The sequence below is a fragment of the Rhinatrema bivittatum genome, chromosome 9 (assembly GCF_901001135.1).
Source record: "Rhinatrema bivittatum chromosome 9, aRhiBiv1.1, whole genome shotgun sequence".
Classification (NCBI taxonomy): Eukaryota; Metazoa; Chordata; class Amphibia; order Gymnophiona; family Rhinatrematidae; genus Rhinatrema; species Rhinatrema bivittatum.
Window position 1 is genome coordinate 154341070 of NC_042623.1, and position 25467 is coordinate 154366536.

The 25467-nt window shown below is 46.2% G+C and overlaps 1 protein-coding gene across 5 annotated transcripts in view; it reads right to left on the bottom strand.

The window, feature by feature from the left end:
* The window catches only part of ST6GAL1 (ST6 beta-galactoside alpha-2,6-sialyltransferase 1), a 239412-nt gene that overhangs the window by 151606 nt on the left and 62339 nt on the right, over positions 1-25467 (bottom strand). Inside the window, exon 3 of one of the 5 annotated variants that reach the window (XM_029615811.1) lies at positions 15435-15553. The exons of the other annotated variants lie outside the window; for them this stretch is intronic. The gene's annotated coding sequence lies outside the window, so the exon portion shown is untranslated. The remainder of the gene's footprint in view (positions 1-15434; positions 15554-25467) is intronic. 5 annotated transcript variants of the gene reach the window in all.

Below are 25467 nucleotides of genomic sequence, written 5' to 3' on the forward strand. Positions count from 1 at the left end.
AAAGCCAATCTTCTCTTTGCAGTAGAGGAAGTAGGGAACCCAGGGTTACCATCCTGAACTTTTCCTTCTGTAGATACTTGTTTAAGGCACGCAGGTCCAGGATTGGACAAATGTCCGCTGATTTTTTTGGGATGAAAAAATACCGAGAATAGAACTCCTGCTGAGAGAAGGGCACTGGTTCTATTGCCTGGGATTCGAGGAGGAGGGAAACCTCCTCCTCCTCCAGTTGAGAAGAATGGTCAGATGACTCCCACATCAGCCAAGGTGGGGAACGGTCCAGCACAGTCAGGAAATTGAGGTGGTACCCTTGGAACACTACAGCCAGGACCTACTGGTCGGACGTGATCGTGTGCCATATGTTGTGAAGTGGCACAGTCGACTGCAGACTGGTACAGATGTAGAGGAGGTTGGCTTACGCTCTCCAGTGAGGAGTCAAAACCCAGCAGCTGGGCCCGGTTGAGGGGCTGGCTGGGTCTTCTGAGGTCGGGCTGCCTGGGCTGACCCTTCTGGTAAGGCCTGAAAGGACTACCTCGAGTGGCAGAAGGATATCATCTCCGTGGTTTGAAAGATGGTGGCTTAGAGTCCCTTCGGAATGTCCTCTTGGAAGTGGATGGGAAATCAGAAGGAACTGAGGAGAGCTGGCGCAGCATTTCATGGTGGTCCTTTAGCTGTGCCACTGTCTCCTGGATTTTGTCCCCAAAGAGATTATCTCCAGCACAGGGTAGGTCTGCTAACCAGTCCTGCATCTCTGGTCATAGGTCTGAGGACTTCAGCCAGGCCCTCCTCCTTGCACTAATCCCCACTGCAGACACTCTGGAGGCAGTGTCAAAAATATCATAGGCAGCGCGGACCTCATGCTTGCCAGCATCTAGACCTTTCTGAGCCAGAGTATTGAGTTGATCCTGGAATTGTTCTGGTAAAAATTCAGAGAAATCTTGGATCTTCTTGAAAAGGTCTCTGTTATACTGGGTCATGTATAACTGGTAGGAAGCAATACGAGAAATGAGCATTGAGTTATGGAAGACATGCATGCCAAATGTATCCAGGGACCTCTGTTCTTTCCTTGGAGGTATGGAGGAATGAGGTTTAGAACATCAAGCCTTCTTCTGGACTGACTCCACAACCACAGAATGGTGAGCCAGCTGTGGTCTTTGAAACTCAGGGGCTGTCTGGACAAGGTAGGTGGCATCTGTCTTTCAGATGACAGGTGGCACAGATCCTGGGTGCTCCCAATTCCTTTTCAGCAGGTCAATTAGGATTTCATGAATAGGAATCGACATGATCTCCTTAGGGGCATCAAGAAACTGGAGTACTTCCAGCATCTTGTGCCTTGAGTCCTCTTCTGCCTAAACCTGAAATGGAATAGTTTCAGATATTTCCTTTATGAAATTAATAAAGGACAGATCCTCTGGAGGAGATAGTCATCTTTCCTCAGGAGGAGAGGGTTCTGAGGGCAGATGATCAGAATCCTGGGAAGAATCATCAGTCCAAGGATCATAAGGCTGATCCCCAGGTCCCATAGGATCACCAGAGGGAAGAAATGGTGCTAGTCCTGAAGGATCAGGCCTAGGAACCGATGGCACCGGAGGAGGCACTGATGGTGGCATCAACAGCGGCACCAGAGGATGATGCGGTACCGATGGCTGAGCAGGTGGCAAGATCCCATACAGCGGTATGTTAGAGTGCAGGAGATAAAGGTTAATTCAAAGGCGAGGGTTCTAGACTTCAAGAAAACTGTTAAAATGGGAGAGTACCTCAAGAGCTGGATGGAAAAAATCTATGGGAAGTAAAAGCAGTGGGCAAAACTAAATAGAGGTTTACTTAGGAATGGAAATAAAGGAAAGAGGAAAAAGCAAAATTGCTTACCTTGTAATAGGTGTTATTCCAGGACAGCAGGATGTAGTCCTCACATATGGGTGACGTCATTCACGGAGCCCTAATGCGGGAAAAACTTCTGGCAAAGTTTCTAGAAGCTTTTAACTGGCAGCCTGGGGCTACTGAGCATGCCCGGAATGCCATGATATTCCCTGCCACAGGGGTCTCACTTCAGTCTGGTATGTAGCAATAAGCGTTAGCAAAGTAAAATAATAAAAGTCTGAGGCCCAACTCCGCGGGGTGGCAGGTGGGTTCCGTGAGGACTACATCCTGCTGTCCTGGGATAACACCTATTACAAGGTAAGCAATTTTGCTTTATCCCAGGACAAGCAGGATGCTAGTCCTCACATATGGGTGATTAGCAAGCTAGAGGCTGTTCAAACGTATGAAAACGCAGGTAGCGCTCTTACAGGAGACGCATTTGGAGGATGCGGAACACGCAAAATTAAGAAGAGATTGGGTGGGTCAAGCCTACTATTCGTCCTATAATAGACGCCAAAGGGGAGTTGCCATTCTTATTCACAAGAACTTGCCGTTTCAGCTGGAGCGTATCTGCCAGGACGAGGAGGGCCGATATGTTCTGGTGGCGGGCACTTTGTACCAACAACGTATTGTTTTTTGTGCTGTTTATGCCCCTAACGTTTACTCTCGGGGGTTTTTTGTGTCATTAACCACCCTTTTGGCCGAGTTTTCGGACTATAGTCTCGTGGTGGGCGGGGATTTTAACATCGTGGCAAACCGCCAGCTCGATTATGCACCCTCCAAGCTCACTTTACGAGGGGAGGGTAAGGAGGGGGTAAATTTGCTTTGTCACGAGCTCCACTTGTTGGACATCTGGCGCATATTGCACCCGCAAGAGCGTGATTTCACTCACTTCTCCCACCCCCATAATGTGTATTCCAGGTTGGATTATTTGCTTGTCTCTGATCAGTGCTTTGCTAAAATACAGGAGGCTCATATAGGAACTATCGCGCTATCTGATCATGCCCCCGTGACTATGGTTCTTCATTGGGGGCTCGCAGCTCGACCCCCGCACTCATGGCGCATGCGGCCTGATCTCTACTTAGACAAAGAATTTCATGGGTACTTGCAGACCTGTTGGAAGGATTACGTACTGCATAACACGACCCCGGAGGTTACCCCGTCGACTGTGTGGGAGGCGGGGAAGGTGGTCATGCGCGGGGCCATTATTGCATATGTGGCTAAGAAAAATAGGCGCTGTAACGCCGAAATTCTGAGGCTTACAGGAGCTCTTAAAGCGGCCCAAAGTGCTCACATGGGGGATCTGTCTGATGATGCTAAAGCCCAATTAGATCGGGTGCGGGAAGCTTTAAGTAGTTTGCTACATCAGCGGGCTTCTAAATCCCTACGATTTTACCGATATCAGCTGTATAAATACGGTAACCGAGCTAGTCGGCTTATGTCCCATTTGGTTCGACCACGCGGCCAGCGGGCCTCGATTGTGGGACTTAAAGATAAGAATGGGGTGCATCACACAACTCCTCAGGGGATAGCGAACCGGTTTTTAGACTATTACACGACCCTTTATGCCTCGAGGCCCATGGATAAGGAACTCGCTGATACGCTTTTTGCGGACTTCCCATGGCCAAAGTTAACTGTAGACCAGGTAGAGATGCTGAATAGCCCTATAACTTCTCAAGAAATCTATGCGGTTATCAAAAAGCTTTCACTGGGCAAGGCGGCGGGCCTCGATGGGTTGGGGTCTGAATATTATAAAATTCTGAGTTTTGGGGTGCTTGAACCTGTGCGAGCGTATTATGCCGATTTACTACACACTGGTAAAATGGCACCAGCCTCCAATCAATCTGTCATAGTCGTTCTGCCCAAACCAGGGAAAGACCCTACGGAGGTGGGCTCTTACCGCCCAATCTCGTTGCTCAATGTTGATGTTAAAATCTTGGCTTCTGTTTTGGCTGCCAGGGTGTCTCCCGTTTTGCCTAGTATCATTCATGAGGATCAAACCGGGTTTATCCAGGGTCGTCAGGGGGTGAGGAATGTGCGGCGCTTAATAGCTGCCTTGAGCTACCGGACAGAGGCTGAAGCATTAATCCTGAGCTTGGACGCGGAAAAAGCGTTTGACTCCCTTTCCTGGGAGTACCTGTTCTGGGTGTTACAAAAATATGGCTTCTCGGGGACGTACCTCCAATGGCTACAGGTGCTCTATCAACTCCCTAGCGCCTCTATTTTAATTAATGGCCTGCCCACGGAGGCTTTTCCGATCTCTCGGGGGGTGCGGCAGGGGTGTCCCCTATCACCGGTGTTATTTGTTATGGCACTTGAGCCTCTGGCCATTAGTATCCGACGTGCAAAAGATATTGGTGGTCTCAGTCTGGACGGGCATCCCCTGAAGTTAGCCCTATTTGCTGATGACCTGTTATTATTTGTGGGGAAACCGCGTACTAGTGTACCGGCTATTATTCATTTATTTGATCAGTTCCACTTGGTTGCAGGCCTTAAAATTAATTATGATAAGTCAGAGGCCTTACCCTTAAATGAGACTCTTCCTGTTACATGGGTAGGGGAGTTCCCCTTTCGATGGGCCGCCGGAAAGCTCAAGTACTTGGGGGTCATGATTCCACGGGATTTAAGGCAGCTGCACTCTTTAAATATCACTCCCTGCATTGCCAAATTTCTGGATCAGCTGGGGTTGTGGAAGATGTTACCCCTTTCCCTTTTTGGCAGGGGGGCCCTGGTCAAGATGGTGTTGATGCCCAAACTTTTATATTTTTTACACATGCTCCCTTGCTGGTTGACGGTGGCCGAGGTGCGACGCCTCCGTTCTGCCATACAAAATTTCCTGTGGCGGGGGAAACGGGCCCGACTGGCGTATGCGGCTATGGAATACCCGCGAGAGTGTGGGGGGTTAAATTTACCGGATTTCCGGCTTTATAACGTGGCCTGCCAGATGAGGTTTGTGGGAGAATGGCTAACGGGGTCCTATCGTTACTGCGAAGCGGGGATGCTGGGGCGTATGTCTACCCCGGGGTCTCCGTTGAACCTTATTCAAATGGGGGTGGACCAGCGTAGGGTAGCGTCTTATCCTTCGGTTCTTTTGACCCCCTGTATTAAAGCGTGGAGATGGTTGCGGAGACAGTATAAGTTATCGGGAGGGCGCTCTCTGCTGCTCCCTTTCTTGCAGAATGTGGAGTTTCTCCCTGGGCGTGATTGCAAGCCCGTATTTAGTCACTGGGCGCAGCGGGGGGTGCTGTTTGCTTTTCATATGTATGATCCTGTTTCAGGTACGTTGCTGGACTTTGCTACGCTGACACGGACCTTCCAGTTGCCGGCTAAACATTTCTTCGCCTTTCTTCAGGCCCGCCACTACCTGACTGCCTTTGCTTGGCCGCGTCAAGTGCTTGATGCGGAAATAAGATTTGCCAATACTATTTTTGATACTGCGTATCTCCGGAACTCCATTGCCAGTTGGAAGAGACTGGGACAGAAGCTTGGTGATGCCGCTCCAGTGCGCCGTATGGCTGATCGGTGGTCAACAGTCTTGGACTTTAAGATCACGGAGCGGCAGATGTCTAGCTGGTGCCGGGACCTATATACACTGTTACCTGATCTCAGTCTCCGGGAGCTTCAATTTAAGCTTCTTCATTCTCTTTATTACGATGACGTCCGGCGATTCCGGATGAAGTTGGCTGCCTCACCTACCTGTATTAAGTGTGGCACTGCTGATGGTACTCTGGTGCACCGCCTGATCTCCTGCCCGTCGTTGCAGTCCTTCTGGCAGGCAGTACTGGAGGTGGTGGGGAAATGCATCGGTGTTACCCTGCGACTCAGTGCCAGGATGTTACTTTCCTGTATATCTCCTCGACACTTACCTGGCAGTCGTGCTAAGGCCCGTTTTGAGAGGGTCGCTGTCTTGATGGCGTGTCGCTCTATTCTGGCTGGCTGGACGGAGCCGTTGCTTGCGCCACCCCTGGCCGCCTGGTTTGGGAGAATGGCCTCCCTGGCACAATTGGAACGACTGGATTACCTGGCCGGCAAGAGGCGACCGGACTCCTTATATTGTGTTTGTTGGGACATTTGCTTTGCTACTTTTCCTAAATCGTTGCAGGAGGAACTGTGTCACAATGGGTATACTCTCAATTGGTCCTCTAAAGTGAAGGGGCAAGGGAGGGGGGGAAGTAAGGTATGAATGCTGGATGGATGTGTGAGGTTTGGGGTGGGGCGCTCGGGGTTAGGGGGGGGGGGACCTACGGGGGGGGGGGGAAAGAAAAATTGGGATGAGCAGTGACTTGAGTTTTTGTTGGTTTTTTTCCATGTTTGCATTGTTGTACCCATGTCACTATGTATTGTGTTTTTTTTTCGGTGTTGTATGCTGTTCTTGCTGGTTGTCTCTGCCACCCCGGTAAATAAAAATTATTTTGGAAAAAAAAAAAAAGCAAGCTAGAGGCTGAGGCATTGTCCATGCAGGTAGCCGTAATGTATTGTTGAGGAAATGAGTCAGCCGACGATCACAGCAGGTTGGTTGTAGAAGGAGTTGGGATTAAACTGGAAACAAGTTCTTTAAGACAGATTGTCCATAGGCTGAATCTTGTCGTCCTTCCTTGTCCAAACAGTAATGAGCTGCAAAGGTGTGAAGAGAACTCCATGTTGCTGCTTTACAAATGTCAATGATTGGCACTGAACGAAAATGTGCTACTGAGGTTGACATTGCTCTTACTGAATGTGCCTTTACTCGCCCTTGGAGAGGAAGGCCTGCTTTTTCATAGCAAAACTGTATGCAATCTGCTAACCAATTGGATAGAGTATGCTTTCCCACTGCTTTACCTGGCTTATTTGGATCATAAGAGACAAAAAGCTGATTGGATTTTCTGAGGGACGTAGTGCGATTCAAATAAAAAGACAATGCACGTTTACAGTCCAAAATGTGTAAAGCTCTTTCCCCTTGGTGAGAGTGAGGCCTTGGAAAGAATGTGGGTAGAACTATTGCTTGATTTAAGTGGAATTCCGTAACTACCTTAGGAAGGAATTTTGGGTGTGTTCGGAGAACCACTCTGTCATGGAGAAACTTTGTATAAGGTTCATATGTGACAAGTGCTTGTAACTCACTAACTCTTCTAGCTGATGTAATGGCTATGAGGAAAATAGTTTTCCATGTGAGAAATTTAAAATCACAGGAATCTATGGGTTCGAAAGGAGAACGCATTAATCCTGTTAAAACCAGATTCAGGTCCCATTGTGTGACTGGAGGCCGAATTGGTGGTTTAAGGTGAGTTAGACCTCTCATGAATCTACTGACGAGAGGTTGTGTGGATATAGGTGCATCTCCTATCTTGTTATGATAAGCTGAGATTGCGCTTAAATGTACTCTGATTGATGATGTCTGAAGACCAGAGTCTGATAGATAGTACAAATAGTCTAGAAGTTGTGGGGCAAGTGAAGGGATCAATATTGTTTTGCTTGCACCAGAAAGTAAACAGTTTCCATTTGAAAGAATAATTCTTTCTTGTGGAAGGTTTGCGTGAAGCTATAAGCACTTGAGAAACATTAGTTGAAAGATTGAGTGGTTGTAGGATTAAGCTTTCAACATCCATGCAGTCAGGGATAGGGATTGAAGGTTGGGATGGCGCAACCGACCCTGATCCTGAGTGATGAGATTGGGAGCTACTCCCAGGCGTATTGGATCCCTGACTGAAAGGGCTAGCAGTGTGGGGAACCATACTTGTCGAGGCCAATACGGGGCTACGAGTATCATGGACCCCTTGTCCTGTTGTAGCTTCACCAGCGTCTTGGTGATAAGCGGTATTGGAGGATATGCATATAGTAGGCCTGAGTTCCAAGGGCGAGCAAAAGCGTCCTTGGCTGGTTGGTTCTTCTGTTTGTGTAGAGAACAGAAGTTGTCCACTTTGTGATTCAGATGCGACGCAAAGAGGTCTGTTGTTGGTTGTCCCCAACATTGGAATATTTTGGTCGCTATTGAGGGATTCAGAGACCACTCGTGTGGTTGAAACTGGCGACTGAGTCGGTCTGCTAGGACATTTTGAATCCCTGCTAGATAAGTAGCCTGTAGGAACATTGAGTGAGTCAAGGCCCAGTCCCAAATTTGTGCAGCTTCTTGACAAAGGAGATACGAGCCCGTACCTCCCTGTTTGTTGATGTACCACATAGCTACTGTATTGACTGTCTGGATCAGCACAGTTTTGTGTGAAAGGCAGTCCTTGAATGCATGCAGCTCATAACGTATAGCTCGAAGTTCCAGAAAATTGATTTGATATGTGGCTTCGAGTTTTGTCCAAGTTCCTTGAGTTTGAAGCGAGTTTATGTGAGCTCCCCACCCTAAGGTGGATGCATCTGTAGTTAATGTTATCTGAGGGACCGGTTTTTGGAAGGGTAGGCCCTTGCGTAAATTGTCCTTGATTGTCCACCATTGTAGCGAGGAGCGTAGTTGGTGGGTTACTTGGATTTGATAATGTAGTGGTTATATGGCTTGGATCCATTGTGATCGATGAGTCCATTGGGTTAGTCGCATGGCTAGTCTTGCCATAGAAGTGACGTGAACCGTTGAAGCCATGTGGCCTAGTAAGATTAGAAACTGATGAGCTGTCGCTTGTCGTTGTATGGAAATTGAGTACACCAACTGGGACAGTGTGACTGCACGATCTTCTGGAAGAAAAGCTTGTGCAATGTTTGTGTTTAATTCTGCTCCTATGAATTGGAGTAGATAAGAAGGGTCAGGTGGGAGTTTTGATAATTGATGAGAAATCCCAGTTTGTGAAGTAACTGTATTGTGTAATGTAGAGAAGTTAGTGCTCCTTGTTGTGACTGACTTTTTATTAGCCAATCGTCGAGATAAGGAAAAACATGAACACCTTGTTTGTGCAAATGTCCCGCTATCACTGCCAGGCATTTGGTGAATACTCTGGGAGCTGAAGCCAGGCCGAATGGTAACACTCTGTATTGGAAATGCTGATGTCCTACTGTGAATCGCAGATACTTGCGATGAGGTGGGAATATAGGAATGTGTGTGTATGCATCTTGAAGATCCAGAGAACAAAGCCAATCTCCCTTTTGTATTAGTGGAAGCATGGTGCCTAGGGACACCATCCTGAATTTTTCTTTTCTTAGGAATTTGTTGAGATTTCTGAGATCTAGAATGGGACGTAGGCCTCCGGTTTTCTTTGGAATGAGGAAATACCGGGAATAGAATCCTCTTCCCTTCTGAGTGTGTGGTACGTGTTCCACCGCTTTTGCTTTCAGAAGAGCAGATAATTCTGTTTGTAACTGAGGTATGTGATTGAGATGGGAGTTTTGTGGTGGAAACTCCTGAGGGAGAGATAAGAAATCTAGGCGGTAGCCTTGATGAACAATGGACAGGACCCAATGATCTGTTGTAATGTTTGTCCATTCTTTGTAAAAATGGGAAATTCTCCCTCCAACTGGCAATTTGGGATAAGGATTGGGTAGTTGGCTCTGCACTCTGGGATGTGTTTCAAAAACCCGAGGTGGAACCTGTTTGAGGAGGTGGCTGTGGCCTCGCAGACCGCTGTTGTCTTTGTTGTGGTCGTTGTTGAGACCTTGGAGGTCTTGACCTAGAGGGCTGAGGATAATACCTCTTTGGTCGGTAGAAGGGACGTTTAGTCTCCCTACGTGGTGGTCTGTGGGTTGCATGAGTTGCAGTGTCGTGAGGTAAGGTGGATAATTGCTTCAACGTTTCTGAATGTTCTCGAAGCTGGGCAACTGCATCTTGCACCTTGGTACCAAACAAATTATCTCCTTGACAAGGTAGGTCCACTAATTTGTCTTGGACTTCAGGGCGTAAATCTGAAGCCTTTAGCCAGGCCCACCTTCGTGCCATGATGCCAGATGCAGCTGTTCTTGATGATGTTTCGAAAGCATCATAGGCTGCCCTTACCTCATGCTTTCCTGCATCTAGCCCCTTTTGAATAATTTGCTGTGCTGCCTCTTGTTGTTGCTGAGGCAGGGATGGTAAAAACTCTTCTATTTGTTTCCAGAGATTTCTCTGGTGCTGCGTCATATAAAGCTGATATGCAGCAATCTTAGAGTTAAGCATGGCTCCCTGGTAGATTTTTCTTCCCATTAAATCTAAAAATCGACTGTCCTTCCCTGGAGGGATTGAGGCATGTGTTCTGGATCTGCGGGATTTTTTCTGGGCAGATTCTACCACCAGGGAGTTGTGAGGGAGTTGAGGTTTTTCAAATCCTGGGGCTGCTTGGACCAGATATGTAGAATCTACTCTTCTGTTCACAGCAGGGGTTGTGCATGGATGCTCCCATATCCTCTGTTGAAGTTGCAATAAAACTTCATGCACTGGAATGGCTAGATTGTGCTTAGGAGGATCCACAAAATGCAGTATTTCAAGGGTTTGTTGCCTCTCATCTCTTTCAGCCTGGAGTTGGAAGGGTATGGACTCAGACATTTCCTGAATAAAAGAGGAAAATGAAAGGTCCTCTGGAGGTGACTGTTTTTTGGCTTGAGGTGGAGTATTCTCAGATAGGAAATCTTCTGAGGAATGCTCAGATTCTGAGTCTGACCAAGTGTCTGATGTAGGATGGTACTGAGGAGGTTCCTGCCTTTTAGGTGGGGGAACTCCTGAAGGTCCTTGTAAAGGATCTTGAGGATCCGGTGAACATTCTCTATCCTCTTCCTCCATTTCTTCTTCCTCTTGACCAGGTCCTATGGGCAATGATGCTAGAAGGTCTTGGTACCTTTTAGTGAGGATGCTATGTAATCTTGCTTCAGAAGTGGAAGTATCTGGAGCTGGAAATGAAGAATGTTTGAATTTACCCGATGCCTTTTTAGCTGAAGGTGCTTTACCTGGCACAGGTGCTCTAGTTGGTGCCAAAGTGTAAAGAGACATTGATTGTGTAGTAGCTGGAATCGATGAGGTATGGAAGGTGAACATCGAGATTGGAATCATCGATGAAATTGGCCTAGAAGTCATCGTGGTCATCGAGCTTTGTGAAGAAATTGATGTCATCGATGGTTCTTGCAGTGCGAATGGGACTGTCATCGAAGAAGTACTGAGCGGGATCAATGAAGTCATCGCTGGCATCTGCGTATATAGAGGCATCGACTGCAGTATCGGCATTGTCGGTGGAGTCGCCGGCATCGGCTGGGAAGCCGGTATCGAAGTTGTAGACATCAGCGATTCCACCGGCATCGACAGGGTTGTCGGCATAGACACAGCGGTCGGCATCGACACAGCGGTCGGCATCGGCGATGACGCCGGTACTTGATGTTGCAGGGCATCGGTGACTATCTGCTTGATTAAAGCAGTCAAATCCATAATCGATGTCGATGGTATCGATTCCCGCACCGATGTCACGTAGGTGGATGAAAGCTTTTGCTTCTTAGGGACCGGTTCCCCCCGGCGGTGGTAGCGGCGGTATGGAACGGTGCCGTCGGTGTTTATGCTTGGAACGTGGTTCAGATACCGAGCTTGTCGATGACGCGGAGGGTGTTGGCGAGGAGGCATCCCCCGAACCCTCCAGAAGTCTTTTCTTGATTAATATCTTTTTTGTGAGGCCTGTCGGTGACGATTTGGTGGAAGTCGTCGGAGACGGTCCTGCTTGAATTTGAAATATTTGTGCCATTTTTTCTTGGCAGAGTTTTCTGCCTTTCACAGTCATTTCCTGGCATTGTGAACAGGCCGCGATGTCATGGTTTCCGCCAAGGCACCGAACGCATTCTACATGCGGGTCCGTTATGGACATTGTTCGGTTGCAGGCTGGGCACTTTTTGAAGCCTGAAGTCTTTTCAGTCGACATCCGTCAATGAAAAAAGGGTATTTTTTTTTCGCGAAAAAAGTATACTTTGTCACCAGCCGGTGACAAAGCGAGTGAGACCCGTAAAGGGCGATATTAATTTAATTTTTTTGTAGGTGTGAGGAAATACCTCACAGGGCTCCTGTGAACCGCGATGCAGTTAGCAGCGCAGAAAAAAGAAGACTGAAGTGAGACCCCCGTGGCAGGGAATATCATGGCATGCCGGGCATGCTCAGTAGCCCCAGGCTGCCAGTTAAAAGCTTCTAGAAACTTTGCCAGAAGTTTTTCCCGCATTAGGGCTCCGTGAATGACGTCACCCATATGTGAGGACTAGCATCCTGCTTGTCCTGGGATAAAGACAGCTATAGTTATCTTTTCAGCTACTACTTTAGAAAAGGAAAAAAGATTGGTGTTCATAAACAAGCAATTGCAAAAAAGAAGAAAACAGATGACAATATCTGGAACAGCTAAGAGAACCTGGTAAAGTAGTCAGGAATGCAAAGATGCAAATAGAAGAAAAATATGGTAAAATGGAGGGACAAGACTTTTTCTTTTAAGATATATCAGTGATAAGAGGATATCCAAAAGTGGCATTATGAGATTCAAAGATGAAGAGGAGGAATATGTATAGGCTGACAAGGAAAAAGCAAAATTGCTTAACAAATATTTCTGATTAGTGTTCACTGTACAAGGGCCAGGAACAGGACCACATAAAATGAACACAAATAGGATTGAAAGATAAGTAAATCTTAATTGATTTTCAGTAAAGTGTGTTCATGAGTCACTAAGGTGATGGGGCCAGATGGGACACATCTAAGGGTTTTAAGGAAACTTTGAAAGGTGGAGCTGCAAAACCTTCTCTAAGTTTCTTTAGAGTTGGGAGTAACACCAAAGGACTGGAGAAAGGTGGATGTAGTTCCTATTCATAGAAGTGGAAGGAGGAGTCTGGGAACTACAAATCAGTTAGTCTGACCATTTGGTGAGCAAATTAATGGAATTGCTATTAAAACGGGATAGTGCAGTTTCTGGCATCCAGTGGAATACATGATCCAAGTCAGCATGGCTATGCTAGAGAGAGGTCTGGTCAGGGAAATATAGTCAATTTCCTTGATTGTGTAGCCAGAGAGTCTGATCGGGGAGCGCACTAGATTTAGTGTACTTGCATTTTAGTAAGGCCTTTGACATGATCCTCCATAGGCAACATATAAAACTGGGCACCCTTGATATGGGCCCTAAAGTGACTGACCAGGTTAAGAACTGGTTGAACGGAAGACAACAAAGGGCAGTGATAAATGTGTTTCACTCCAAGGAGAGGGACGTTATTAGTGGGGGTGCCACAGGATTGGTCTTTGGACCGGTTCTTTTCAAAATTTTTGCAAGTGACATTGCGGAAGGATTATTGGGTAAGGATTGCCTTTGTGCCAATACCACCAAAATCTGCAATGGGGTAGACAGCCAGGAATGTGTGTGGAAACATGCTGTGGGATGTAGAGATGTTCAAGGAAAGGTCTGGTAGCTAGGATTTAATGCTTAAAAAATGCAGTGTTTATACATTTAGGATGAAAAAGCCTAAGGAAGAGGTACAATATGGTTGTGAAATTCTTCTAAGCACAAAAGAAGAGCATAAGGTAATGGCAAAAGACAGAAAGATGCTTGGTTGCCTAGTGAGAGGAATAGTCAGCTGATGTTGCCCCTAGAGAGCCAACATTTGGAATACTCTCCACAGTTCTGGAGACAGCATCTTTAAAAGAATGTAAAACAGTTGGAGTTGTCCAAAGGTTGGCTAATAAAGTGGTTAGTGATCTTCATTCTGAAGCTATGGGGACAGACTTAAATATGTAAACATGTATACCTTACAGAAAAAGTACAGAGGCGATATGACAGATATTTAAATATCTCCAAGGTTTGCATGCAGAGGAAGCAGGCCTCTTTCAAAGGAAAGAAGGATCTAGATCGAGGGTTAATGGGATGAGTAATCTAAGGAAATACTTCTTTACAGAGATGTTTAATGGGTGCATGGAGCAGCCTCCCCATAGAAGTGGTGGAGACGAGGACAGTACCTGAGTTCAAGAAAGTATGGGATAAACAGAAAAGGGTTTCTGAGTGCTTGAGAGGAATTATAGTTAAATTAGTAGGGTGGATAAGCAGACTAGAAAGGCCATAAAGGTCTTTTTTCTGTCATCATGTTTCTATATTTCTATGTTTAAACAAATGCACAACATAACTGCTGCAGAATCTACTCCTGAGCTGCCGCAGGAACATGGGGGCTGTGCTAAGAGAAAAGACAAGCTGAGGAAAGGCAAGAAGTAGGGAAGACAAGCTTGGGTGTGAAAGGAGAGAGGAAAGGAAAACCATGTTATAGGGGAGGAATAAGAAAAAAGCAGCGCCTTTTGCAGGAAAAAAAAGGAAGAGAAGCGAAGTGGCAAACTGGGTTGTACAGGCAAAGGGGAGAAACAATGGATTGGTTTATGAGCAGGGGAGAAGCTGAAAAGCTGGGGCGGGGTAAGAGAAGAAATCTGCCTTTGGGAGACTGGAATGAGAAACATAAAATACAATTTTTATGGCAATCTAAGACTCCTCAATTTGTTTTAGAGAAGCTGAAATTTTCTAGAGACCTTGGTGGAGTTAAATTTCTTAGAGAGTTTGCTCTATACTTTCATAACATTTCAGGCTCACTGTGGTTTGTGGATCATCCATTCAGCACGAAGCCCACTTAGCTTCAATTGGAGGATGTCCTTTCATTTCTTATCCCATTGGCATGCCTTTCTGAAATGTGTTTCGCATCTGTTAAGAAAATTTTGCTCTACAGCTATACAGGAGACATTTAGATTTCTCTAGTATGATGAACCTGGAATTTCAATACTCCAGACAGATTCCCTTATGGTATACATCAAGTTCCAAATCAATAAACAGTCTTTGGGTCAGCAAACATATCTGGTCTTTAGATCATGTATTATCTAACAATCAATTGAAGTCTTTTTCAACTCTGAAGCAGCAATTTGGTTTGCCTACCCATCAATATTTTTCATGGTTTCAATTTGGCACTGTATATTGACAATATAAATTTCTCGGATTTACCAGATCCTCCTCCTTGTAAGTTGACGTGTAATGATATTTCTGCCTCGACTAAGCAAGTGTCCAGGTTTTATAAACTTCTAAAAACAAACACCTTCGGATGTATTGGCACAGATTGTTATAGCAAATTGGGCTCTGTGGATTCCTGTTAAGATTGCTAAATTTGTAAACACTGCTGATAAGGGTTCCCTAGCCCACTTTTTATTTTATTGTTCTAATCTGCAACACTATTGGTAGAAAGTGTGGGAATAATAACTGGCTTACTGCACTTCAAGGCACCAATATCATACAAAGTTATTATCTGGAAGTCTTTGACTTTGGTTGTCCCATCTGCATAAATGACTTCTGGACTTCATTCTTTCAGTTGTGATTAAGATTTTACAACTCTGCAAAGCCCATTCTGTTTTGAATATAAACATATGGTAGAACACTTTGTGCCTATAAATTTGAATTAGCTGCACCAGAGAAAGAGTCATGATCCTACTCAAAGGAAAATGTGAGACACAATTCTGTTTTTCAGCAAAGACTCTCTCTTACTGTATTTTTTTGGTAATTCTATGTACCTGACTTGCTTCCTATGAAGTGTGATGTTGGCTAATTTTTTTTTTTTATGTTGTGTAGTATATTTCCAATAATAAATTTGAACTGCAAAAAAGGATAGTAACTGCCAATCCATGCAGGTTACCCTCATGCAAAAACATTACATCCAAAGTGAACTTAGGTTACCCCATTTCTTCATTTCCACCCTCTAGTCTCTAGGGATCTGCAGTGTTTGTCCAATGCCCTCTTGAACTCAATTATTGTACTCATCTTCATCTCTTCTGGGAGGGCATCCACCACCTTCTCTGTGAAGAAATATTTCATGATATTAGTTCTGAGTCATCCGCCCCCACCCCTGAAGTTTCATATTGTGACCCTTAGTTTTACAGTTTATTACCAATGAAAAATGATTCATATTTCTGCGTCATTAATACCTTTCAGGTATCTGAAGGTCTGAATTAAATCTCCCATGAACCTCTTCTCCTCTAGAGTATACATATTTAGATCCTTCAGCCTCTTGTCATCGGTCTTCTGATTCAGACTCACATCATTCTGGTCACCTTCCTTTGGACCACTTCCATCCTCTCTCTATCCTTTGAGTCATGGTCTTCCAAACTCAATACAGTACTTCTGGTGCAGCCTCACCAAGGACCTGTACAAGGGTATTATCACCTCCTTTTTCCTGCTGGTTATTCCTCTCTCTATGCAGCCCAGCATTCCTCTAGTTTTAGCTACCAACTTGTCACATTGCTTTGCTGCTTTCAGATCACCAGATACTATCATCCCAAAATCATACTCATGGTCTGTGTACATTAGCCTTTCACCCTCCCACACCCCATTGCATCTGGATCTTTTGGATTACTGCACCACAGAAATATATGACTCTGTACTTTATGGCATTGAATCACAGCTGCCAAACTTTTCACCACTCTTCAAGCTCTCTTAAATCATAGTAACATAGTAATGATGGCAGAAAAAGACCAAATGGTCCATCCTGTTTGCCCAGCAAGTTTCTGAAGGTAGAAACTGCTGCTCCATGCAGATTACTCCATGTTTCTATTAAAAGTAGTAATACTACTAGCAACATTTTTACAGGGTAAGCAGCCTTGATAATTCAGACAATGGTACTTGAACATGCTTTGCTTTTGGACTTGGCCATAGAAGCAGGCTTGCTCAAAGGTGGACGCGCTGGTAAAATGAAATCCTGCTGGAAAAAGACTGACGATATAGAGAATAGGGGGGAGACAGAAAAATAGAGTGCTAGGCTTGCCCAAACAAGTAGAAGGGAAAGACCTGTTGGCTTTTTTTTCCAAATTGGCTGCAAGAAGTGAAGGGGATCCAGACTCGAAAGGGACGCATAAAGATAGAGCGAGTTCACAGGGAACTGGCGGCCCTGCCACCACCAGGGGAATTTCATCCCTTGTGAAATGCACTAGGATTCTGCAGTTTCTGAAACAGAAGGCAGTGACTATTAGAACATAAGAACATAAGAAAATGCCATACTGAGTCAGACCAAGGGTCCATCAAGCCCAGCATCCTGTTTCCAACAGTGGCCAATCCAGGCCATAAGAACCTGGCAAGTACCCAAAAACTAAGGGGTAGATTTTTAAAAACAGCGCGATCGCGTACTTTTGTTTGCGCAGCAGGCGCAAACAAAAGTACGCTGGATTTTATAAGATACGCGCATAGCCGCGCGTATCCTCTAAAATCCTGGATCGGCGTGCGCAAGGCTGCCGATTTTGGGCAGCCGGCGCGCGCCGAGCCGCGCAGCCTGCCTCCGTTCCCTTCCTCTACCTAACCCACCCCCCCGGCCCTATCTAAACCCCCCCTTACCTTTCTCCGTAGATTTACGCCTGCGAGAAGCAGACTGCTGGCGCGCCGTGCTCCGACCCGGGGGCTGGTCCGAAGGCCTGGACCACGCCCCCGGTCCCGCCCCCGAAACTCCACGCCCCACCCCCGAAACGCCACGTCATCGGGTCCTGCCCCCCCCCCCCCCCGACATGCCCCCGACACGCCCCCTTCCAAAAATCCCGGGACCTACGGGCGTCCCGGGGCTCTGCGCGCGCCGGCGACCTATGGAAAATAGGCGCGCCGGCGCGCAAGGCCCTGCTAGCGTAAATCCGGGCGGATTTACGCTAGCAGGGCTTTTAAAATCCGCCCGTAAGTCTATTCCATGTACCATTGCTAATGGCAGTGGCTATTCTCTAAGTGAACTTAATCGCAGGTAATGGACTTCCCCTCCAAGAACTTATCCAATCCTTTTTTAAACACAGCTATACTAACTGCACTAACCACATCCTCTGGCAAACAAATTCCAGAGTTTAATTGTGCGTTGAGTAAAAAAGAACTTTCTCTGATTAGTTTTAAATGTGCCCCATGCTAACTTCATGGAGTGCCCCCTAGTCTTTCTACTATCCGAAAGAGTAAATAACCGATTCACATCTACCCGTTCTAGACCTCTCATGATTTTAAACATCTCTATCATATCCCCCCTGTCGTCTCTTCTCCAAGCTGAAAAGTCCTAACCTCTTTAGTCTTTCCTCATAGGGGAGTTGTTCCATTCCCCTTATTTTGGTAGCCCTTCTCTGTACCTTCTCCATCGCAATTATATCTTTTTTGAGATGCGGCGACCAGAATTGTACACAGTATTCAAGGTGCGGTCTCACCATGGAGCGATACAGAGGTATTATGACATTTTCCGTTTTATTCACCATTCCGTTTCTAATAATTCCCAACATTCTGTTTGCTTTTTTGACTGCCGCAGCACACTGTACCGACGATTTCAATGTGTTATCCACTATGACACCTAGATCTCTTTCTTGGGTTGTAGCACCTAATATGGAATCCAACATTGTGTAATTATAGCATAGGTTATTTTTCCCTATATGCATCACCTTGCACTTATCCACATTAAATTTCATCTGCCATTTGGATGCCCAATTTTCCAGTCTCACAAGGTCTTCCTGCAATTTATCACAATCTGCTTATGATTTAACTACTCTGAACAATTTTGTGTCATCTGCAAATTTGATTATCTCACTCGTCGTATTTCTTTCCAGATCATTTATAAATATACAAGCCGTTAAGCCCGTTAAAACGGGCTACATTAACATTTTTTTTGGATCATTTCCTTCCCCCTCATTCTCCCTCCCACCTCCCCCTCCCACCTCCCCCCTCCTCCCCTCAGTCACTCCCTCTCTCCCTCCCTCCTCTCTCCCCACTCCCCCCTCCTCCCTCCCCTCACTCCCCTCCCCCCTATCTCCCTCCCTCCCCTCCCTCAGTCACTCCCCTCAGTCACTCCCCCTCCTCCCTCCCCCCCCCCTCCCCTCAGTCACTCCTCCCTCCCCCCTCAGCTCCCTCCCCTCAGTCACTCTCCCCCTCCTCCCCTCAGTCACTCCTCCCTCCCTCTCCCCTCCCCTCAGTCACTCCCCCCCCTCCCCCCTCCCTCAGTCACTCCTCCCTCCCCCCTCCCCTCAGTCGATCTCCGAAGACCCAGAGCGGCGGCGTCCCGAAGACGCGGAGCGGCGGCGGCATGCGCGCGAGGGAGGGACAGACTTCCTTCCGTCCGTCTGTCCCTCCCTCGCGTGCATGCCGCCGCCGCTCCGGGCCGCCGCTGCCGCAGCTCCTGCCCAGGTCTTCGGGCCGGTGCCGCCACCGCCGCCGCTCCTGCCCGGGTCTTCGGGCCGGTGCCGCCGCCGCTCTTCGGGCCGCCGCTGCCGCTCCCGCCGCTCCGGGTCTTCGGGCCGCCGCCGCTCCGGGTCTTCGGGCCGCCGCTCCTGCCGCTCCGGGTCGCGTCGCCGCCGCTCCGGGTCTTCGGGCCGCCGCTCCGGGTCTTCGGGCCGGTGCCGCCGCCGCTCCGGGTCTTCGGGCCGGTGCCGCCGCTCCTACAGCGCCATTTTTATTTTCAAGAGGCACACTGTGACCGATGTGCTCGCATGCGCGGTAGAGCTGCTCTCTACTGCGCATTTGCGGCACGTCGGTCAAGCTTCGTTTATTAGGTAGTATTGAAAAGTAAGGGTCCCAATACAGATCCCTGAGGCACTCCACTGTCCACTCCCTTCCACTGAGAAAATTGCCCATTTAATCCTACTCTCTGTTTCCTGTCTTTTAGCCAGTTTGCAATCCACGAAAGGACATCACCACCTATCCCATGACTTTTTACTTTTCCTAGAAGCCTCAAATGAGGAACTTTGTCAAACGCCTTCTGAAAATCCAAGTATACTACATCTACCGGTTCACCTTTATCCACATGTTTATTAACTCCTTCAAAAAAGTGAAGCAGATTTGTGAGGCAAGACTTGCCCTGGGTAAAGCCATGCTGACTTTGTTCCATTAAACCATGTCTTTCTATATGTTCTGTGATTTTGATGTTTAGAACACTTTCCACTATTTTTCCTGGCACTGAAGTCCGGCTAACCGGTCTGTAGTTTCCCAGATCGCCCCTGGAGCCCTTTTTAAATATTGGGGTTACATTTGCTATCCTCCAGTCTTCAGGTACAATGGATGATTTTAATGATAAGTTACAAATTTTTACTAATAGGTCTGAAATTTCATTTTTGCTTTCATTATTGCTTTCTTACAAGAGACCCACCTTGTGGCCAGTGAGCATGCAAAATTGCAACAAGTATGGGTGGGGCAGGTCTATGCAGCCTTTTTTTCCTCCAAATGTAAGAGTCTGTGTTAATTCATAAAAATCTTCCATTGCAGGTTCGCAGCTCCTACTGTGACCCTGAAGGCCGCTATGTAATTTTGGAATGTACTTTATACAAGAGTTCATTTACCTTAATTAATGTCTACGGGGCAATTGTGGAACAGACTGCTTTTTACAGTAAACTGCAGAATACCTTGGTAAATTATGAAATGATGCAGGCTTGTATGGGGGGAGACTGGAGTCCGTTTCTTGACAGGTCGGGAGCCCGGAAGGTACAAGATGATAGTGATAAGGGGCTTGGGGACTTAATGCAGACCTTTGATCTTGTGGATATTGTCTATATCTTGTGAACAATATCCGGAGGCTACAAAACTCTAGTAGTAGGAATTATATGTATTTTTCTCCACGCTTTCATACTTATAGCCACCTCAATTTTTTTCTGTGTAGCAGAGGATTGGTTCACTCAGATTTTGATGCTGATATTTTGGGATGTACTATCTCTCATCATGCTATTTCTCTGATGTTTCTAGTATGTGGAGATGGGAGCTATAAATGCTGGAGACTTCATACATCCCTGTTAGGGAGAGCTGATTTTTGAGAGGGACTGCAGGCAGTTAAAGCCGATTTTGAGGTGCATAATCCTCCAACCGCTTTTAACCCTACTCTTAAATTGGAGTTCCTGAAAGCGATGAAATGCGGGTATATTATATATCTTATGCCAATCACCATAATAAACAGAGAAAAGCTGAGCATGTTGCCTTGGAAGGTCAGATTAGGTTACTGGAAACTCAGCATAAACTAGATTGCTCTCCAGCAACCCATAAGAAACTATGGGCCTCATTTTCTAAAGTATCGCAGGCCTGCGATACTTTAGAAAATCGCGCTAACGGGGGGGGGGTGGGGGCCAAAGCGGGGGGGGGGGGGGCGGTCCGGCAGCGCGCCCAATAACTACACCATAGAAAATGTAGTTATTGGGCGTGAAATAGCGAGCGAAAAGGGCCTTACCTTTTCGCTTGGCGCGCTGTCCTCGCGAAGTCGACCCCGGTGACGCCCCCGACTCCTCCTCTTCCGGGGCCGACTCCGCCCCGATTTCAGTAGCGCAGACCTGCGCTACTTTCGCTAGCTATCGCAGGCTTGCGCTAACAGCGCAAGCCTGCGATAGCTTTGGAAAATGAGGTCTGCTTCGAGATCACCTTAAAGTGATACAAGTAGATATTATTGAAAAAAGTCTATACATTTCTGAAACAATGGTATTATCATGAGCATGGCAATAAAGCCAGCTCCTTGTTAGCTAAGGCTATCCAGTTGACTAAAAAGAACTCTTTAATCTATGGGATCCGAGATAGCCAGGGGAATATCAAGCAGCTCCCGAAGGATGTTAATGGACTCTTTTCCTCCTATTTTAGGGATTTTTACTGAACTCAATCTGACCCAGTCAGGCAGGATATTTTGGACTTTTGATTCCCTTGAATTTATACAAGGTGTCAGGGGAAGATGCAACAGGTATTTCTGCCCTGGAGATGACTAAGGCTCTGAAGGCATTAATGGAGGAGAAAAGCCCAGGACTGGATGAATTTCCCCTGTAATTTCACAAGGCTTTTGCAGAAGAAAAGGTTCCTAGGTTGGGTGAACTTTTTAAATTATCTTTGCTTTCCTGGCACCCGGGTGGGTTCCCTTTCCAAAGCACTTTTAGTGCTGAAATATAAGACTAATAGAGATCTGCTGGAATGTTCCTCCTGTCGTACATTCGCTCTTATTAATGTGGATGATTTTAAGCTCTTGGCTAAGATCCTGCGAGCGTGCCTTGAGGAGATCTTGCCTGTTCTGGTACACCAGGATCAGATGGATTATTAAAGGGAGACTCTCTACAAACAATCAGGCCGGTGGAGCACACTGTTAACCGGCATTTGGATGCGCGTTTGACGCGCTAGCTTTACCCCTTATTCAGTAAGGGGTAATAGCGTGTCGAAAACGTGCGTCCAACCCCCCCCCCCCCCCGAGACTAATAGCGCCCGCAACATGCAAATGCATGTGGATGGCCCTATTAGTCATTCCCGTGCAATACAGTAAGTAAAATGTGCAGCTAAGCCGCACATTTTACTTTAAGAAATTAGCGCCTACCCAAAAGTAGGCGTTAATTTTTGCCGGCGCCAGGGAAGTGCAGAGAAAAGCAGTAAAAACTGCTTTTCTGTGCACCCTCCGACTTAATATCATGGCGATATTAAGTCAGAGGCCCCAAAACTTAAAAAAAAAGTTAAAAATAAAAAAAAAAAAAATGTAAAGGGCCCGCACTTGCGGGTTGAAAACCGGATGCTCAATTTTGCCGGCGTCCGGTTTCAGAATCCATGGCTGTCAGCGGGTTTGAGAACCGAAGCCGGCAAAATTGAGTGTCGGCTGTCAAACTCGCTGACAGCCGCCGCTTCGGTCAAAAAAGAGGCGCTACGGACGTGCTAGTGTCCCTAGCGCCTCGTTTAACGCGAGCCCTAATTTAAATAAATTAAGTTACTGAATTGCGCGCACAGGAGAGTGGCCTGTGCGCGTGCCCGGGCCCACTCTCCCGCTTGGTTTAGTGTATTGGCCCGAATATGAGATGCCTGTTTAATATTTTACACTAGACTAGACAGAAGCAGGTGTCAGGAGCTGTAATCTCTATGAACACGGATAAGACGTTAGACAGGGTCTCCTGGGCCTATATGTTCACAGTTTTGGAACAGTTCAGGTTTCTCCAGGATTTCCTCTCTTGGGCCCGTGCCTTATATACCACTCCTATGGCACGGGTGTTGACTAATGGGGGTCATATCTTCTAGTTTTGTTATTGCTAGGGGAACCCGGCAAGGCTGTCCCCTGTCTCCACTACTCTTTGATTTAGTGGTGGAGCCGCTTGTGCAGGCAATCAGAATCTCCAGAGACGGGGTGGGGGGGGTAAAGTGTCATGTGATATCTCAAAATGTCTTATACGCAGATGATGCCTTGGTTTACGTTTCAAACCTATCTTGCTCACTTCCAGATTTGACAAATTTGGAGCTCTTTTAGGGTATGTTATTAATTTTACTAAATCAGAGTTGATGTGCTTGGGACCCACCCGGTGCATGGCTCCAGCAGGGGACATTTTTAAGAAAGCAGAGACAGGGTTTAAGTATCTGGGTTTCAAGGGATTATTCTAGCCTATTTAAGGATAATTGTGTCCTGATTCTTAAGTCTATTGGGGTAGATTGGAAAAGGTGGTCTTCTTTACCTCTCTCTTTTTGGGAGGGTTAATTTGGTCAAGATGGCTATTTTACCAAGGTTGCTCTGTTCTTTTATGCACTTGCCCTATGACGTGCCTATACGGACATTTCAGATTTTACCGGGGGGAAAGGGGGGACAATTTCTAGTTTCATCTGGCAGGGTAAGCTGCCCACACTGAAATATGACATCCTGGTCAAACCTCATGAGCCTGTAGGGCTAGGTCTTCCCAACTGTCAGTGGTATGATTGGGCTTGTGGGTTGTCCTGCCTGGGTGTATGGCTGGGGAAGGATGCCCCACAGGTTTGGTTATCGCTCGAAGAGGGGGCGAGAGGGTGCAGATTGGCATCCTTGTTACATATGCCACCTACCTTGTGCTCTCATATTGGCAGGCAGTAAGGAGTAATCCTATGCTTGCCCACACTCTTAAAATATGGAGGATTGTGTCTCTGATGCTCAGCCTGCCAAATACCACTTTGTTACATATCAGGGATGTCATATAGGACCCAAATTTATCTTTGCATACACTCTCTCCTGATGTGTCAGTGTGGGCGGCAGGGGGGTTGCTGATGATGGCCATGTTAAATAATTTATGGACCTGGTTGAGGAGTTCCATGTACCACCCACAACCCATTCCCTAGTCTTTTCTATATGTAAGGATGTGACAAAGATAATTAGGGATCACCCTGAGGTGGAGGATAGCAACAGGATAGAAGGTCCCCTTAGTTGTAAGCAGAATTTGGCCCATTTGATTGCAGTTTGATATAAGTCCATATCAGCTGTCTTGTGGGAAAAAGCCGCTTCGCCTAGGATAATCCAACTGTGGAATCAGGATATGGGTACTACTTCAGATGCTGAAGATTGAAAAGCCAACTGGAAATGGCCTTGGCAAATTACTATATGTTGTAAGGGGTAGGAACTGCAATATAAATTGTTGAACAGGCTATTCTGTACTCTGACTTTCTATGCTAAATTCAGTAATGTTAGCTCAACTTGCTGGAGGGATTCCTGGTTCATTTTATCATATGTGGTGGGAGTGCCTGGAGGTCTCAGAGTTCTGGAGTCGGGTGGCTGATTCTATTCATAATATCTGTGGTCCAGGGTTGAGGGTGGACCCTGCTCTCTTTCTGAAGGGGAGGTGGCCCAATCGCTGGGAAATGGGAGGTTACAGGAAAATCGGTGGGTCATTTATTGCAAGCAGCACGTTTGACTGTGGCACACCGGTGGAAAAGTTCCCCTTCTATTCTCTGTTGGAATTTTAAGATCTTAGATATTGCCCTAAAGGAAAAACTTACTCTCTCTTTGAAAGGCCAGTCAGAATGGGATAAGAGATATTCAGGGTTTGTATTGGGTGTGGAGGTTGTACTGCGTTTGTGGATGCATAGTTGCAATCTTTGTCATGTCACCTGTATTTCTATTTACTTGTACTGTATTGTTTTGAAAAGTTAGAGTTAAAAAAAAATGAGTCTGCTCCCTTTTCATTGCAGTCAGCTGAAGATAAGTTGGTATGTCTTGAGGTAAGCACAATTGTTGCAATGAATAAAAGACATTCATCTAATAAGTGATGGTGAGAATGACTTGACCAACATACATGTTGAGAGATGGAACTTAGGTCTAATATTAATTCAATTAACCTAAGTACTTGGAAGAATTATTTAGGAAAAGGAAATACCCTAAGATGAGAGGGTAAGAGGAAATCATTCCTTTAAGATGCAAGCTCCTTTCTCTCTCCCTTTAAAAAAAAAAAAAAACACAACATAGGATTCTAAAATAAAAGGCTAGCAAAGGATTCTTAAGTTCTATACAGCTAGAAAAAAATGTTTTCAACACAAGCAAATAAAGATTAGGCAGAAACTACAAGCAAGCAAAGCAATATTTTGGCAAAGTTAAAATAAAATTAAACTCCAGAGACGGATCCGAGCAACAAGGGCAGCTAGATGTTTAGGTCTCAGTAGAGCAAAGTATTCAGAAAACCCAATTTGGTTGACCTGCTCATAACCTGAATGCGAAGAAAACAGCAGAAGATAAGAGGGTATTTTGAACAATAACTCTTGCTTGTGGCAGAGTCTGAAAAGTGGAGTGCAGCTCAACAGAGCTGCTTTCAGAGCCTGCTGTAGATTTCTAAGGAATCTAACTTGGTGACTTAAGTCCATGAAAGAGAACGCATTAATGGTGGCTGAAAAACCCAAATACTTGCATGACTGCTGAAAGAGAAGGATTTGCTTGAAGTACTGGATAAAACGTTTTACTATCTGGCTGAATAGGTTGATCCTCTCCTGGTTTTACCCCACCGCATGCGTAAAGATGTAGTCCTGCTTTTCTTATGGAAATCAGCTCTACTAG